Source organism: Delphinus delphis, chromosome 2 (assembly GCF_949987515.2).
Source record: "Delphinus delphis chromosome 2, mDelDel1.2, whole genome shotgun sequence".
Lineage (NCBI taxonomy): Eukaryota > Metazoa > Chordata > Mammalia > Artiodactyla > Delphinidae > Delphinus > Delphinus delphis.
Window position 1 is genome coordinate 86,211,685 of NC_082684.1, and position 14,637 is coordinate 86,226,321.

General features: G+C 40.9%; 1 protein-coding gene across 2 annotated transcripts in view; it reads left to right on the forward strand.

The window, feature by feature from the left end:
- The first annotated feature begins 343 nt into the window (after window positions 1-343).
- Window positions 344-14,637, forward strand: part of SNAP23 (synaptosome associated protein 23) — a 34,904-nt gene continuing 20,610 nt past the window's right edge. Inside the window, exons 1-2 of one of the 2 annotated variants that reach the window (XM_060005087.1) lie at window positions 396-444; window positions 1,915-1,977. The gene's annotated coding sequence lies outside the window, so the exon portion shown is untranslated. Of the gene's footprint in view, window positions 445-1,914; window positions 1,978-14,637 lie in introns of both variants that reach the window. The other variant, XM_060005088.1, reaches the window with a different exon arrangement.

Genomic DNA, 14,637 nt, shown 5'->3' on the forward strand with positions numbered 1-14,637 from the left:
GGATTTTCTATATGTCAAGCATTATATTCAGTCCACCATAATTTGTTTACACATCTTTCTCCCAAATCTAGACAGAGGGCAGGGAAGGCATTTTATTCGCCTTCTTTTCCTCAGCATTCATCCCGCACAGTTCCTGGCACACTGTTTGCCCTCAGTAAATGTTTGCTGTGTGAACACTTCCCAACTTCGCGCGGGACTCGAATTATCCGGTTATCGGGCGAGTCCCCAAGCTCTCCGCCTGCGTGGCAAGGAGATTTAAAGCCTCCGCACGGTGATTGGCTCCAGCTTCAGGGGTGTGTCCGCGCCCGCCGCGCTGGGGAAATGCGCAGGCGCGCAGGTCCGGCGAGCGCAGGCGCAAAAAGGCCGCAGCTGGAGTGCAGCCTGGAGTCCGGCCTGCGGGTGTCCGAGCTGCCGCGGCCGGAGAGGAGTGGCCGGAACTGCTTGGTAAGTCTCCAGGAGTGGGGCTGAACGAGCTGGCCGAGTGAAGATTGTGATCATAATCCCAGGGAGAAAGAGTATATCGTGACGGTTGAAAAGTTGGTGGCGTCGGGCTTAAGGGGAGGAGCGGGCGCTCTGGCCCCGACTGGGCAGGTCCGGCCCGGATCGAGGACGTGAGGTGCCTGGAGACTATCTAGGGGCTAGAGGAGGAAGGGTGGAGAGATGGTGGTTCTCTGGACCCTTCCTTGAAACCTAGCAGAGGTAAACTCCCACTCCCTCATCTCCCACCCTCGCAGTGTTGCTGCGATCGGGATTAATAGACTGTATGGTGGCCACAGTGATCAGATAACTCTGAATTAGTTGTTTGAAGGTTTCTGAGGTTCATGGCATTGGGGAGTCCATGCTCTCCAGGAAAATCCATTCTTACCTCGCGGCTTTACTGAAGACACACGAAGGAAAGGGTGGGTAAAAGATCGAATTCCACGGAGTAAGGGGGGCGGGGGGAAAGTCCTGGAAAGTACTATTTTACCTGGGACTTTTTTTCATTGTTAGTCACCACACTACTAGGAAAGGCAGGTGGGAGTTAGAGGAAACCGAAAGTCGTCAAAGTTAGGAAAAGAAGATGAGAAAGGGGTAGTATTTTGCTTTTTGCTACTTGTCATCTACTTCGGGGAGGGGTGAGGGCTATTGGGAAAGGAGAGTTATGGACACTGGCAGCTTCTGACAGTGTTCCCTTTGCCTTGTGAAAATAATGTAGCTTCTTAGTAGCAGATATTTCGAGAATTGAGAGTGATATTACTCCGTCTGCCCTGGTGCCCTTAAGACTGGTTTTCAGATGTCCGGGTGAAATACTGCAGCTTATGACCAGATAGAAATGGTTCTCCCACTTTCTTGTCTTGCCTGGAAAATACCACACTTGAAATTCATGAGACATCATTAGCAAGAATACTTTGACATCTAATCTTAAAATATTTCATAGTAAAATTTAAAAATATTAGTATTTCTGCCACCAGTAAAGTTGATGCCAAAGGCATCCAGTGATCACTGGTCATTCATTCCTTTGGCAAGAGGTAATGAGAAGAAACACATTCATATAAATTTTAACAAATATTGATATTAGAAAAACCTCTTCTTACATTACCCTGCTCCTTCGACAGGTCATGTTAAAGTAAATAAAATGATCATATAACAACCTACAACTTAAATATTTATCAGTGTTGCTAGAGTTCTTTTTTTAGGTGCTTGTGGTATGTGAGTATGCACTAGAAAATTGCTGTTATCTTAGTTCCAGAATAGGAATGACTTACTGTGCCATTATTTTCTTAACAATATTATACTCTTTCCTAAAAACAGTAGAATTTCTGTATGCATCTTTTTTTGTTTGTTTGTTTCTTTGTTTGTTTGTTTGTTTTACTCTAAATCAACTTTAGTAACAAGCTCACTGAACTAAAGATCACATCTCTTCTAATCATTCAGGACACAACCTTGAACCAAGAGGAGAGCAAACAAACAGGTCCTGTTGCTCATGGGACAGCTATGGTACTTCACTTGGCATGAACCATACCACCATCATAAATTATGCATTTTAGAAGATCATTTGTGTTACTATTTTACATCAAATTTTAATAGACTTTCTTTTAAACATTACCCTCTTCCAAAGTGATAATCTGTGAAATCACGGTTTTGCTATATTTTATAACTTTTTCTAGTACATATTATAATAAATACATAAGTATTAAGTGCATAAGTATTGCTTGTATAACAACTAAAATAATTTCTTGTTCTTGCTCTGCACTTTGGAAAATACTGTTTTGGGCCTAATCTACTCATTTTTAAGAGAAAGTGAAGACTGGACTACCTAAACTCTAAGGCCAGTGGACTCCAAAATTCTGTGAGCCTTTCTTTTTTTTTTTTCTTTCTTTTTTTGTTCTTTCTGTGAGCCTTGTGATGATGGCCTTCATTATTGTGACACAGTTCTAACAAACTTACTTATCTGGTTTCACCAGATGAAAGTAGATTAGAATAGCAAAAGTGAAAAAGAGGATGTGTGCTCTTTGACATTTTTGTGTGAAATCAGCTGCCTTTTGTTTTGTTTCCTCTGAATTAAGGTGCTTTGTTTTCCTCCTGTGTGTTCCTCTGTCTTAAATATTCTGGAAATCTGTTTTTTAACTGTGTTTGTACTCTGCATTTTGTATATGTTAACATTTATAATATATGATGTTGCTTGCATCTAAGAGTGCTGAACTTTTTATTCCAGTGCCATATTTTGTTTCCAGGTCTGTAGATTGACAGAGAAGTAGATGACAAGGACTGGTTTTTTCTTTGTCTTGGGCGGGTAGAGGCTTGGAACAGATGGATCCAGTGCCTCTAACAATTGGAGGAAGTGGATTGTGGAGCCAGGAAACAGCATCTACTGTTCTTTTTGTAATATTGGGGGGTGGAGATGGGATTCCATTTGCAGTCCTTTAAGTCACTGACATTTTGGTTTTGATTTCAGTTTAGGTCGAATTGCTACTAAAATATTTAAATCACTGTTCACTATGTTTTTCTGGAATTCCCTCATCTTAAAATCTTAACATTTATTTTAACAAGGTTTGACAATTGAGATTACCTTTAGACTGCCTCTTGATACTTATAAAATAAAATCCAAACTTCTTGGTATAGGATATAAGCCCGTCATAACCTCTCACCTACCTGCCTTTTAAAGCCATCCTGCCCCCTCTGTACACAGGCACATACATACACACGTTATATTCCTGCATGACTACGTTGTGACACTTCTTTTTTTTTTTCCTTTTGGCGGTGTGGTGTAGCTCATGGCGTCTTAGTTCCCTGACCAGGGATTGAACCCAGGCCCCAGCAGTGAAAGCACCGAATCCTAACCACTGGACCACCAGGGAATTCCCTGTGGCACTTCTTTAATAGTCCAAAATCACAATTTTCTTAGAGTTGATTGTGCTTTGATTCCCAAATCAAATCCTTTTTAGTTAGCATTAGTTAGCATTTTAGTTAGTTTCAGTTAGCATTACATTCTAGCAGGGTTCTAAATGCTTTGTATAAATTAACTCAATCCTTATAACAACACTTGAAGTAAGCATTATATTCTCATTTAATGAGAAAACTGAAGAACAGAGAAGTTAAGTAAGCAATAGTCATGATTTGAAACCATTATGCCTCCAAATACTGGCCACTTAACCACTACACCATACTGCTTTTTGTATAAACAAGAATGCCATTCCATCTGCTGTGGGGGATATTCCTTTCCAGGGATCTGAATGCTTATGTTTGCCTGTGGCACCTGACTCCTCCCATCAGAATATTTGAGAAACTTACCAGAAAACATCTAAGTAAACTTGGAATTAGGGCCAAAATACTTGGATGGTTTAGATGAATATTTCTCTCAGGCAAGGTAAAGCCATGCCAGTCCTCCCCACCTCACACTTGGTATTTCCCCGGCAGATTCCATACTTATGTCTGCCAGACTGCATCTCTGTCTTCCCTGGGGAACGACTGCTGCATTCTTGAGCCTCCTTCTTATCTTTCATATAGATCATCCCTTTTCTGTTCTCACGGCCTTTCCTTTAGACGTGGTCAATATAATTCATTATAATCACACCTAGATCTTCCTCCCCAGGATTATATCCTGATCACTTAGAGTAGAATTGCAGAAGTTCCAAGGCTGAGCAGTACTTGAAAACTAGGTTTTGGACATCAAGCAATTAAGTTATAATAGGTGCTTCTGTAAAACTGAAGTGTAATTTTGATCTTTTTGGTTAGTGATCTTTAGTGGTACTTTTCCCCTCAGTAGTATGATTTCTGTCTTGATTCATGTGCTTCAGCAGTCTTTGAAACCAAGGTATTTAATAGGTATGATTCAGAGGTGTACTTCTTATATTTGCATAGCTTTGGGGCTTTGGTATAAGAATTGCTAAAGTTGTTCCTATAGAGGGAAGTAGAAGGAAGAAATGAACCCTAACATAAATAAGACTCTCATCTCATCTAAATGCTTTCAGGAAGAATTAAATTTCCTGATCAGAGCGTGTATTCTTTTTGGCCTAACCTAGAATGTTTAGAGTATTTTGAAATACCATGTACCTGTACTTTGTGAGTATAAGTGTGAACATTTTTTCTTCCTTCCTTTCTTCTTTGTGTGTGAACACTTTTAATGTTCCATATTAAAAGTGGAATCTAAGAATGAAATATATTTCTAAAGAGAAACTAAATTCTTTTATGCAGTAAGTGATGGTTCATATCTGAATTTCTACTTCGTTCTCTGTAATCCTTTTTTCTATTCTTTCCATTTATTCTCCATTACTCATGTTTAAGAGTCTTCAAAAAAGAGCTGCTTAGGTGTATTGTGCATATACTAGTACTTTATTAGGCGCCTGGAATGGCACCTAATAACTCACAACATGAGATACCACGTGTGAGGTAGGGATGATTGGCAAGGCTTCCAATAGCCTGAATAAAATATTCATCCCAACCATCAAGTATTTTGGCTCTGATTCTAAGTTTACCTGGAAACTTTCTGAGTAGCTTCTCAAACATTTTGATACCAGGAGTCAGATGCCACAGAGAACATAACAAATAACATGAGTGAAAATGAGCAGTTCATTAGTAATTGTCATTTCATGAGTCTTTGCTCTGTGCTAGGCACTGTGCTAAGCACTTTATATACCTTAACTAATTTTATTTCTGAAACAACCCTGAGAGGTAGAACTGTAATCCTAACGAATGAGGAAACTGAGACTTGAATATGGTAAGTAAATTGCCCAGGTACCAGAGCTAGGATGAACTCAGGGTCTATCTGACCTCAGAGTCTGTGTTATGAACCACTACATTATGCTCATTCAACACAATTTATTAAATTATCTCACCTTATCTGGATGTAGAAAGTTTAGTCACAGGAGAATTATAACTGAAATCATATTCAACCCAACTAGGCCTTGACAGTATTTCAGATGGTCTTAGCCTCAGGCTAGGAAGACGATAGTCTTGTAGAGAGACAGAATTTATGTGCATAAAACAATTAGAAAACTTAAGTGAAAAGGAAAACTGTATATATTTGGAGGCAGGTAGTATAAAATAAACATTGCAAAAGAAACAAAGGTAATTTTCTTGGCATCAAAATATGTTCCCTTACTTGATAGTAGATGCTTGAAAAATGTTTGTGGAATGTATTGAGAGAGATGAATTCTAGGACCAGGGTTCCTTTCTTCCACACCTTCAGACTAGGTAGGCTGCTGACTCATCCTTGCTCTCTGTCAGCAAAAGGAAGTTTTCAGCTCCCTTGGGGAGGTCACCATAGCTACATGGTAGTTTTTACCAATTCTCATCTGACAGCCCTGGCCTATAGTTTTCCTCTTCAGCTGGACCTCTGTTTCGCTTGCCCTCTTATGACCACACTCCTCTGCTTTCTCTTTCTCAGCTATCATCAAGTCTGTTCCAAGAAGTATACCGCACCCCTGCCACTTCTCCAGTAACGACTGTGTAAAGAAAGCCTAAGAGTTGCATTTTATTCTCTTAGCATAAAAAAGTTGGACTAGATGATCTCTGAGGTTTCTCTTTAGAGATAATTCTCTGAGATGAGAATTAAACAGAAACTTTGTTCACACATAGTTGGTTAATTAAGCAGAAATTTCTGTAGGCTGGTGTTTTCCAAATGGTGTTCCATGGAACCCTGGGTTCCTTGGGTTTAATAGAAGTATTCTTGGAAGGATTTTATGGTCATCTACATTTGAGTGGGATAGACAAATGTAAATAAATATACTCCTTCACTTCTTTAGAACTTATGATTTCCAGCCAAGAATTTAATAAGCCAGCCAGTCTATAATGTGAGGATAAGCATCAAAACTAGGAGGGGATGGGAAGGTGTAAGAGCTAAATATCTTCATTGTAGAAAGTCAGTGGATGATACCCAAAATTGACAAATATCAAGAAACAACACCATAAGCATGATTTAGAAGTTGGGAGTAAAACACTAAAATAACTAATACTGTTGAAAATTTTGCCTCTGGGGTCCTGGGAGCAGGAGCTGGTTTGGGGGAAGAGGAAGGTCAGGGGAACTGCTATTTATTGGTGTAGAACTGTTCGACGTCTCAAACCATGTATATGTATTTGATCAAAATTAAATATGGAAGAATATCACATCTTCAAAAATAACTTTTAACGGCTGAATAACATTCCATCATGTAGTTATACCATAATTTTTCAGTCAAATCTCTATCACTGGTTATTTAGACTACTTCAATGATTTTAACACTATAAATAATACTGGGACTAATGTATTTTTGCCTATATCTGTGATTTTCTTCTAAATTGATAAAAGTGGGAAAGGCCAAAGAATAGGGATATTTAAATTTTTCTTGTATTGCATTATCTTTTGAGAGTTTTGATTTTTTTATTAATTTTTATTTATTTATTTTTGCGGTACGCGGGCCTCTCACTGCTGTGGCCTCTCCCGTTGCGGAGCACAGGCTCCGGCCGCGCAGGCTCAGCGGCCATGGTTCACGGGCCCAGCCCATGTGGGATCTTCCCGGACCAGGGCACGAACCCGTGTCCTCTGCATCGGCAGGCGGACTCTCAACCACTGCGCCACCAGGGAAGCCCGAGAGTTTTGATTTTTTTTAATCAGCATTTTATTTTCTTAAATAGTGGTCAAGTAAACTTTAATTGTATAGGAGTAAGAACTGAAATGCCCATAGATAACCTGGGCTTGAAAAATACTATCATATCAATTTTTCTTTTGTCATTGGAGCTTGCAACATTTTTTATCTTTTAGAGTTTTTCATTATCAGTCAAAGGTTTGTAGTTATAGCATAGACTTTTGCTGTTAACAAAGTTCTAGAGTGTTCTGAAATTTGTCTACAAAACCAGTGTATGTTTGTAACTTTTCTAATGTTAAAGTGATTTTTACAAAAAATTTAGAAAATACATTATTGTATAAGGCAAATAAAAATCACCTGTAAAGGGCTTCCCTGGTGGCGCAGTGGGTAAGAATCTGCCTGCTAATGCAAGGGACATGGGTTCGAGCCCTGGTTGGGGAAGATCCCACATGCCGCGGAGCAACTAAGCCTGTGCGCCACAACTACTGAGCCTGCGCTCTAGAGCCCGTGAGCCACAACTACTGAAGCCCGTGTTCCTAGAGCCTGTGCTCTGCAACAAGAGAAGCCACTGCAATGAGAAGCCCACGCACTGCCATGAAGAGTAGCCCCCGCTCGCCGCAACTAGAGAAAGCCCGCGCACAGCAACAAAGACCCAACACAGTAAAAAATAAATAAATAAAATAAATAAATTTATTTTAAAAATCACCTGTAAAATTTTTTTTTTTTTTTTTTTTTTTTTTTTTGCGGTATGCAGGCCTCTCACTGCTGTGGCCTCTCCCGTTGCGCAGCACAGGCTCCGGACGCGCAGGCTCAGCGTCCATGGCTCACGGGCCCAGCCGCTCCGCGGCATGTGGAATCTTCCCGGACCAGGGCACGAACCCGTGTCCCCTGCATCGGCAGGCGGACTCTCAACCACTGCGCCACCAGGGAAGCCCTGTAAAATTTTTTAAACATTTTTATTCCATGTAATTTAAGATAGGATGGACCTTCACATTTTGGGCCTTTAGTTTTTAAACTGTACATAGTTTTTAGCGTAGCCTTAAGATTTATTGATGAGAATTACAGTGTTTAACCTCATATAATGACCATTTTAAGTCTTTTGCAAAGGTCAGTGTTTTCAGATATACTAACATAAATAATGAATTTGTTGCCTTATTTAGGTTTCACTTTGTCTTGCATACTTATTAATAATAGCCAGGAGTACCAGTTAAAAAAAATAATTTTCTCTCATTACAAGAAAGAAAACTTGGAATTTTTCCCCTTTTAAAAATACAGAAAGTCATGTTTACAGAATTCCAAGAAGTTGGAATGAAGAAGTTAATGAAGAAGGGCATCAGGTGTATTTCTTAATGTGGTTGTTCTACCCTATTTTCTGACAACCATTTCTCTTCCTGGAGAAGAAATGTGATTCATTTAATGTAAAATATGTTTTTTATTTCAGTGGTGCCTACTCTATAACTACTATCATTTATTTTAACTAAATCTCTTAACTTAGATTTTACACTGTGGCAGAAAATAGTTTGTTTAGCATAGGAAAAGCTACAAAATTAATGTTTTCCTTCCTATCTTCCTTTTAATTCTTACTCATACTTTTTTTTCTTTTGCTTGACTATTCTTTCTCCAACCTTAAGTCTTTTTTTTTGTTTTTTATTGAAAAACTGAGAGATATTATTGAGATACTATTCACATAACTTAAAATTCCCCATTTTAAAGTATGCCGTTTAGTGGCTTTTATCATATTCATAAGGCTGTGCAGCCATCACCACTAATTCCAGAACATTTCCATCACCCCAAAACAACCCCATACCTATTGGTAGTCAGTCCTACGTCCCCCTAACTGTGGCAACCACTAATCTACTTTCTGCCTTTATGGATTTATCTATCCTGGACATTTCATATAAATAGCATCATACAATATGGGGCCTTTTGTATCTGGCTTTGTTCACTAAGAATAATGCTTCCAAGGCTCATACATGTTGTAGCATGTAAACTTCCTTTCTATGGCTGAATGATACTCCATTGTATGAACGTTTGAGTTTTTTGTTTGTTTTTTAATAAATTTATTTATTTATGTGTGGCTGCGTTGGGTCTTTGTTGCTGTGCACGGGCTTTCTCTAGTTGCAGCGAGCGAGGGCTGCTCTTCATTGTGGTACGCAGGCTTCTCCTTGTGGTGGCTTCTCTTGTTGCGGAGCATGGGCTCTAGGCGTGCAGGCTTCAGTAGTTGTGGCACGTGGGCTCAGTAGTTGTGGCTCTTGGGCTCTAGAGCACAGGTTCAGTAGTTGTGGTGCACGGGCTTAGTTGCTCCGCAGCATGTGGGATCTTCTCAGACCAGGGATTGAACCTGTGTCCCCTGCATTGGCAGGCGGATTCCTAACTTCTGCGCCACGAGGGAAGTCCCAAGTTTTTTGTTTTTTTGGTTTTTTTAAATCTTTGGCTGCGTTGGGTCTTTGTTGCTGTGTGCAGGCTTTCTCCAGTTGTGGTGAGTAGGGGCTACTCTTCGTTGAGGTGTGCAGGCGTCTCCTTGCGGTGGCTTCTCTTGATTTGGAGCATGGGCTCTAGGCATGTAGGCTTCAGTAGTTGTGGCACGCAGGCTCAGTAGTTGTGGCTCACAGGCTCTAGAGCGCAGCCTCAGTAGTGGTGTGTGGGCTTAGTTGCTCCACAGCATGTGGGATCTTCCTGGACCAGGGATCGAACCCATGTCCCCTGCATTGGCAGGTGGATTCTTATCCACTGTGCCACCACGGGAGTCCTGGACATTTGAGTTTTTCCCTACTTTTTTTTTAATTGAAGTATAGTTGATTTACAACTATACAAGCATAGTGTACAAGCATAGTGGTTCAATTATTTATTTTTTTAGATTATATTCCATTATAGGTTATTACAAGATATTGAGTATAATTCCCTGTGCTATACAGTAAATCCACATTGCTTATCTATTTTATGTATAGTAGTTTGTATCCGTTAATCCCATACTCCTAATTTGTTCCTTCCCACCTCCCCTTTGGTAAGCATACGTTTGTTTTCTATATCTGTGAGTCGATCTTTATTTTATATATAGATTCATTTGTATTAGTTTTTAGATTCTACATATAAGTGATATCATATAGTATTTGTCTGACTGATTTCACTAAGCATAATATTCTCTAGGTTTATCCATGTTGCTACAGATGGCAATATTTCATTCTTTTTTATAGCTGGGTAATATTCTATTATATATATGTATACCACATCTTCTTTATCCATTCCTCTGTCAGTGGGCATTTAGGTTGCTTCCACGTCTTGGCTATTATAAATAGTGCTGCAGTGAATATTGGGGTGCATGTATCTTTTTGAATTAGAGTTTTCGTTATTTTCCAGATACATACCCAGGAGTGGGATTGCTGGATCGTATGGTAGCGCTATTTTTAGTTTTTTAAGGAACCTCCATACTGTTTTCCACGATGGCTGCACCAATTTACATTCCCACCAACAGTGTAGGAGGGTTCCCTTTTCCCCACACCCTCTCCAGCATTTATTATTTATAGACTTTTTTTTTTTTCGGTACGCGGGCCTCTCACTGTTGTGGCCTCTCCTGTTGCGGAGCACAGGCTCCGGACGCGCAGGCTCAGCGGCCATGGTTCACGGGCCCATCCACTCCATGGCACGTGGGATCCTCCCAGACCAGGGTACGAACCCGTGTCCCCTGCATCGGCAGGCGGACTCTCAACCACTGCGCCACCAGGGAAGCCCATTTATAGACTTTTTGATGATGGCCATTCTGACCAGTGTGAAGTGATACCTCATTGTAGTTTTAATTTGCATTCCTCTAATAGTCAGTGATGTTGAGCATCTTTTCATCTGCCTGTTGGCCATCTGTATGTCTTCTTTGGAGAAATGTCTATTTAGATATTCTGCCCATTTTTTAAAAAATATTTATTTGTTTGGCTACATCAGGTCTTAGTTGCATCACATAGGATCTTCCTTGCACCGTGTGGGATCTTTCGTTGAGGCATGTGGGCTTCTTTCTAGTTGTGGTGCACAGGCTCAGTAGTTGCAGCATGCGGGCTGTCTGGTTGTGGCGCACAGGCTCTAGAATGTGCAGGCTTAGTTGCCCCACAGCATGTGAGATCTTAGTACCCCAACCAGGGATCGAACCCACATCCGCTGCACTGGAAGGCAGATTCTTAACCCCTGGGCCACCAGGGAAGTCCCTTCTGCCCTTTTTTTTTTTTTTTTTTTGGTTACACTGGGTCTTAGTTGCAGCAGGCGGGCTCCTTAGTTGTGGCATGTGGACTCTTAGTTTCATCATGCATGTGATATCCAGTTCCCTGACCAGAGATCGAACCCTGGGCCCCCTGCGTTGGGAGCGTGGAGTCTTTTTTTTTAAATTTTTTTAAAAAATTAATTTATTTTATTTATTTATTTTTGGCTGCATTGGGTCTTCGTTGCTGTGCATCGGCTTTCTCTAGTAGCGGTGAGTGGAGAGTATTCTTTGTTGTGGGGCGGGGGCTTCTCATTGCGGTGGCTTCTCTTGTTGCGGAGCATGGACTCTAGGCGTGCGGGCTTCAGTAGTTGTGGCACACAGCGGGAGTGCAGAGTCTTAACCACTGCGCCACCAGGGAAGTCCCTGCCCATTTTCTAATTGGGTTGTTTTTTCTTGTTGTTATTGAGTTGTATGTTCTGTTTGTTCTGACTGGGTTATTTCCATTATTCTGTCTTCCAGATCACTTATTTTTGTGTCATTTAGTCAGCTGTTCATTGCTTCCAGATTGCTTTTTTTTTTTTAGAATGTTTTTTTTTATTTTATTTACTTATTTATTTTGGGCTGCATTGGGTCTTTGTTGTGGTGCACGGGCTTCTCATTGTGGTGGCTTCTCTTGTTGCAGAGCACAGGCTCTAGGTGCGCGGGTCTCAGCAGCCGTGGCGCACAGGCCCAGTTGCTCCGTGGTATGTGGGATCTTCCCAGACCAGGGATCGAACCCGTGTCCCCTGCATTGCAGGCGGATTCTTAACCACTGCGCCACCAGGGAAGTCCCAGATTGCTTTTTATCTCAGCAATTGAATTATCTGTTTTTGACTAGTTCATTTTTATAGTTTCTAGATCTTTGTAACAGTGACCTGCATTTCTATTGATAATCTTTCTTAATTCAATTAGCATTTTTATTACCACCTTTGAACTCAGGATCTGCAGGGATGGGGCAACTACCAGTGCAAGGCTCTCTTCTCCCTGATTGTTGGCAGGCCAGGAAATGTGCACTCCTCCCAAGTAGAATCTATTCTTCTCCAGCCCTTCATACTGTCATAGTGGTTCTCCCAGCAGCCAACAGGGCTTTTCTCCTTTGCACAGACCCCCCAGGACTGGGATGCCCAGATTGTTGCTTGACCTGCTTGTTCCCCAGGGTGAGAGTCTGCCCGTTCAGACCTTCTCTTCCTTCCAGATCCCTCCCAAGGTTTCAGATCCTGACCTGATGCTTTTTTTCTATCCTACTCCATTAAGTGGAAATCTCTCTTGTAGCTTTGGTTGTATAGGAGTTGTTCTGTCAGTTTCCAGCAGTTTTCCCTGAGAATTGTTCCACTTGTAGATGTGTTTTTGATGTGTTTGTTGGGGAGGCTGAGCTCCACGTCATGCTACTCTGCCATCTTCATTCCCCTCTCGGATTTTTCCTACTTTTTGACTATTACGAATAATGCTGCTTTAACATTGGTGTACAAGCTTTTGTGTGGACATATGTTTTCATTTCTAATATATGTAGGAATGAAATTGCTAGATCCCATGGTAGTTCTGTGTTTAACTTTTTGAAGCCTAAGTTGTTCTTGTCCTTTGTCGTTAACCTCTATCTATGTTTTTCCTCCATTAGGTACCAGAATTGTAACAGGGAGAATATCATCCATTAGTACTTGTTTGTATATTAAAAAATGAAAACTTTTATCTGAAACAGTGATTTTCAACCTTGGCCACACATTGGAAACCTGGAGAGTTTTAAAACTGACTGATGCCTGGCTCCCACCCGCAGAGATTCTTATTTAATTAGTGTGGTCTGCAGCCTTGGCCTCTAAATTTATAAAGGCTCATCAGGTGATTATAACGTGTAACCAAGGCTGGGAATTACTGCTCTAAAATGTGCTTGAAGCATGGACTTAGACTTGCAACTTGGAAAAGGCAGAAGGCAAGGTGTTGCAGGAAAGAAATTGGGACTTGAGAGGATGGTCATGTCCCAGCTCTCAGGTGAGTCGCTGGGAGGGCCGCTGAATGTGGGTTCTTGGCTTGGCGTAGGAAAGAATTCAAGAGCGCCATAGTAAAGTGAAAGAAGGTTTATTCAGGGAGAGATATACACTCCGTAGACAGAGTGTGGGCCATCTCAGAAGGCGAGGGCCCCAAGATACGGGGTTGTCAATTTTTATAGGAGTGGGTAATTTCATAGGCTAATGAGTGGGAAGATTATTCCAGCTATTTTGGGGAAGGGGCAGGGATTTCCAGGAATTGGGCCACCACCCACTTTTTGGCCTTTTATGGTCAGCCTCGGAACTGTCATGGCACCTGTGGGTGTGTCATTTAGCTTGCTGATGTATTATGATGAGCATATACTGAGGCCCGAGGTCTAGTGGAAGTCGACTCTTCCGCCATCTTGGACCTAACCAGTTTATGTTGTGTCCTCAGTGGCAATGCCATTCTTTTAAAGGTTGTGCCCAGCCCCCTTCCTGTCTCACAGGGACTTCATGTGTATACAGGTTGACCCTTGAACAAGGTGGGTTTAAACTGGGTGGATACACTTACACTCAGGTTTTTTTTTTTTCCCAATAAATACCTACTACAGTACTAACGTAACCCCTGCATTGTTAAAGGGTCAACTGTACTTTTCTTTGGGCAAAGCTGCTACAGATTTGAATGACTTGATAATGTGGTTCTCTACTCTCCATCTAATATGCATAACAGTAATTGAAAACACATGCTCTAGAGCAATCTTCCTGGGTTTCATCCTGGCTCTACTTGTAAAAGTTGCTTAACCTCACTGTTCCTTAGTTTGTACATCTGTAAAATGTGGGATTAAACAGTGTTTGCTAGGGTCGAATGTTTGTATGTCCTCCCCTCCAAAATTCATATGTTAAAATCGTAATGCTGGATGTGATGGTGTTAGTAGGTAGAGCCTTTGGGCGGTGTTTAAACCATGAGGGTGGAACCCTCATTAATGGGATTAGTTTCTTATAAAAGAGATTCCAGAGAGCTCCTAACCCCTCCTACCATGTGAGGGTGCTTTAAATCATAAAGAGGGCCCTTACAAGAACTTTTTAAATAGCCAGTCTGTGGTATTTTGTTATTGAAGCCTTAATGGACTAAGACAGTGTTGTAAGGATTAAATGAATGTGTGTGTGTATTTATATTTTTTTAATATTTCTTAGAATAGTGTCTTGCATGTATAATGCTTTATAAATATCAACTATTGTAGTTAGAGTCCTCTCAATCCCCTACCCACCATCTAGACTTTCAAAACGGTGAGTAAAGATTATTAAAAAGTTAGCTGCCATTTAAAATATTTTTTGTATAATTTTAAATTTTTTCATAATAAAAAGTTGAGAAAGTAGCATAATGACCCTCCATGTATTATTCACCCAGCTT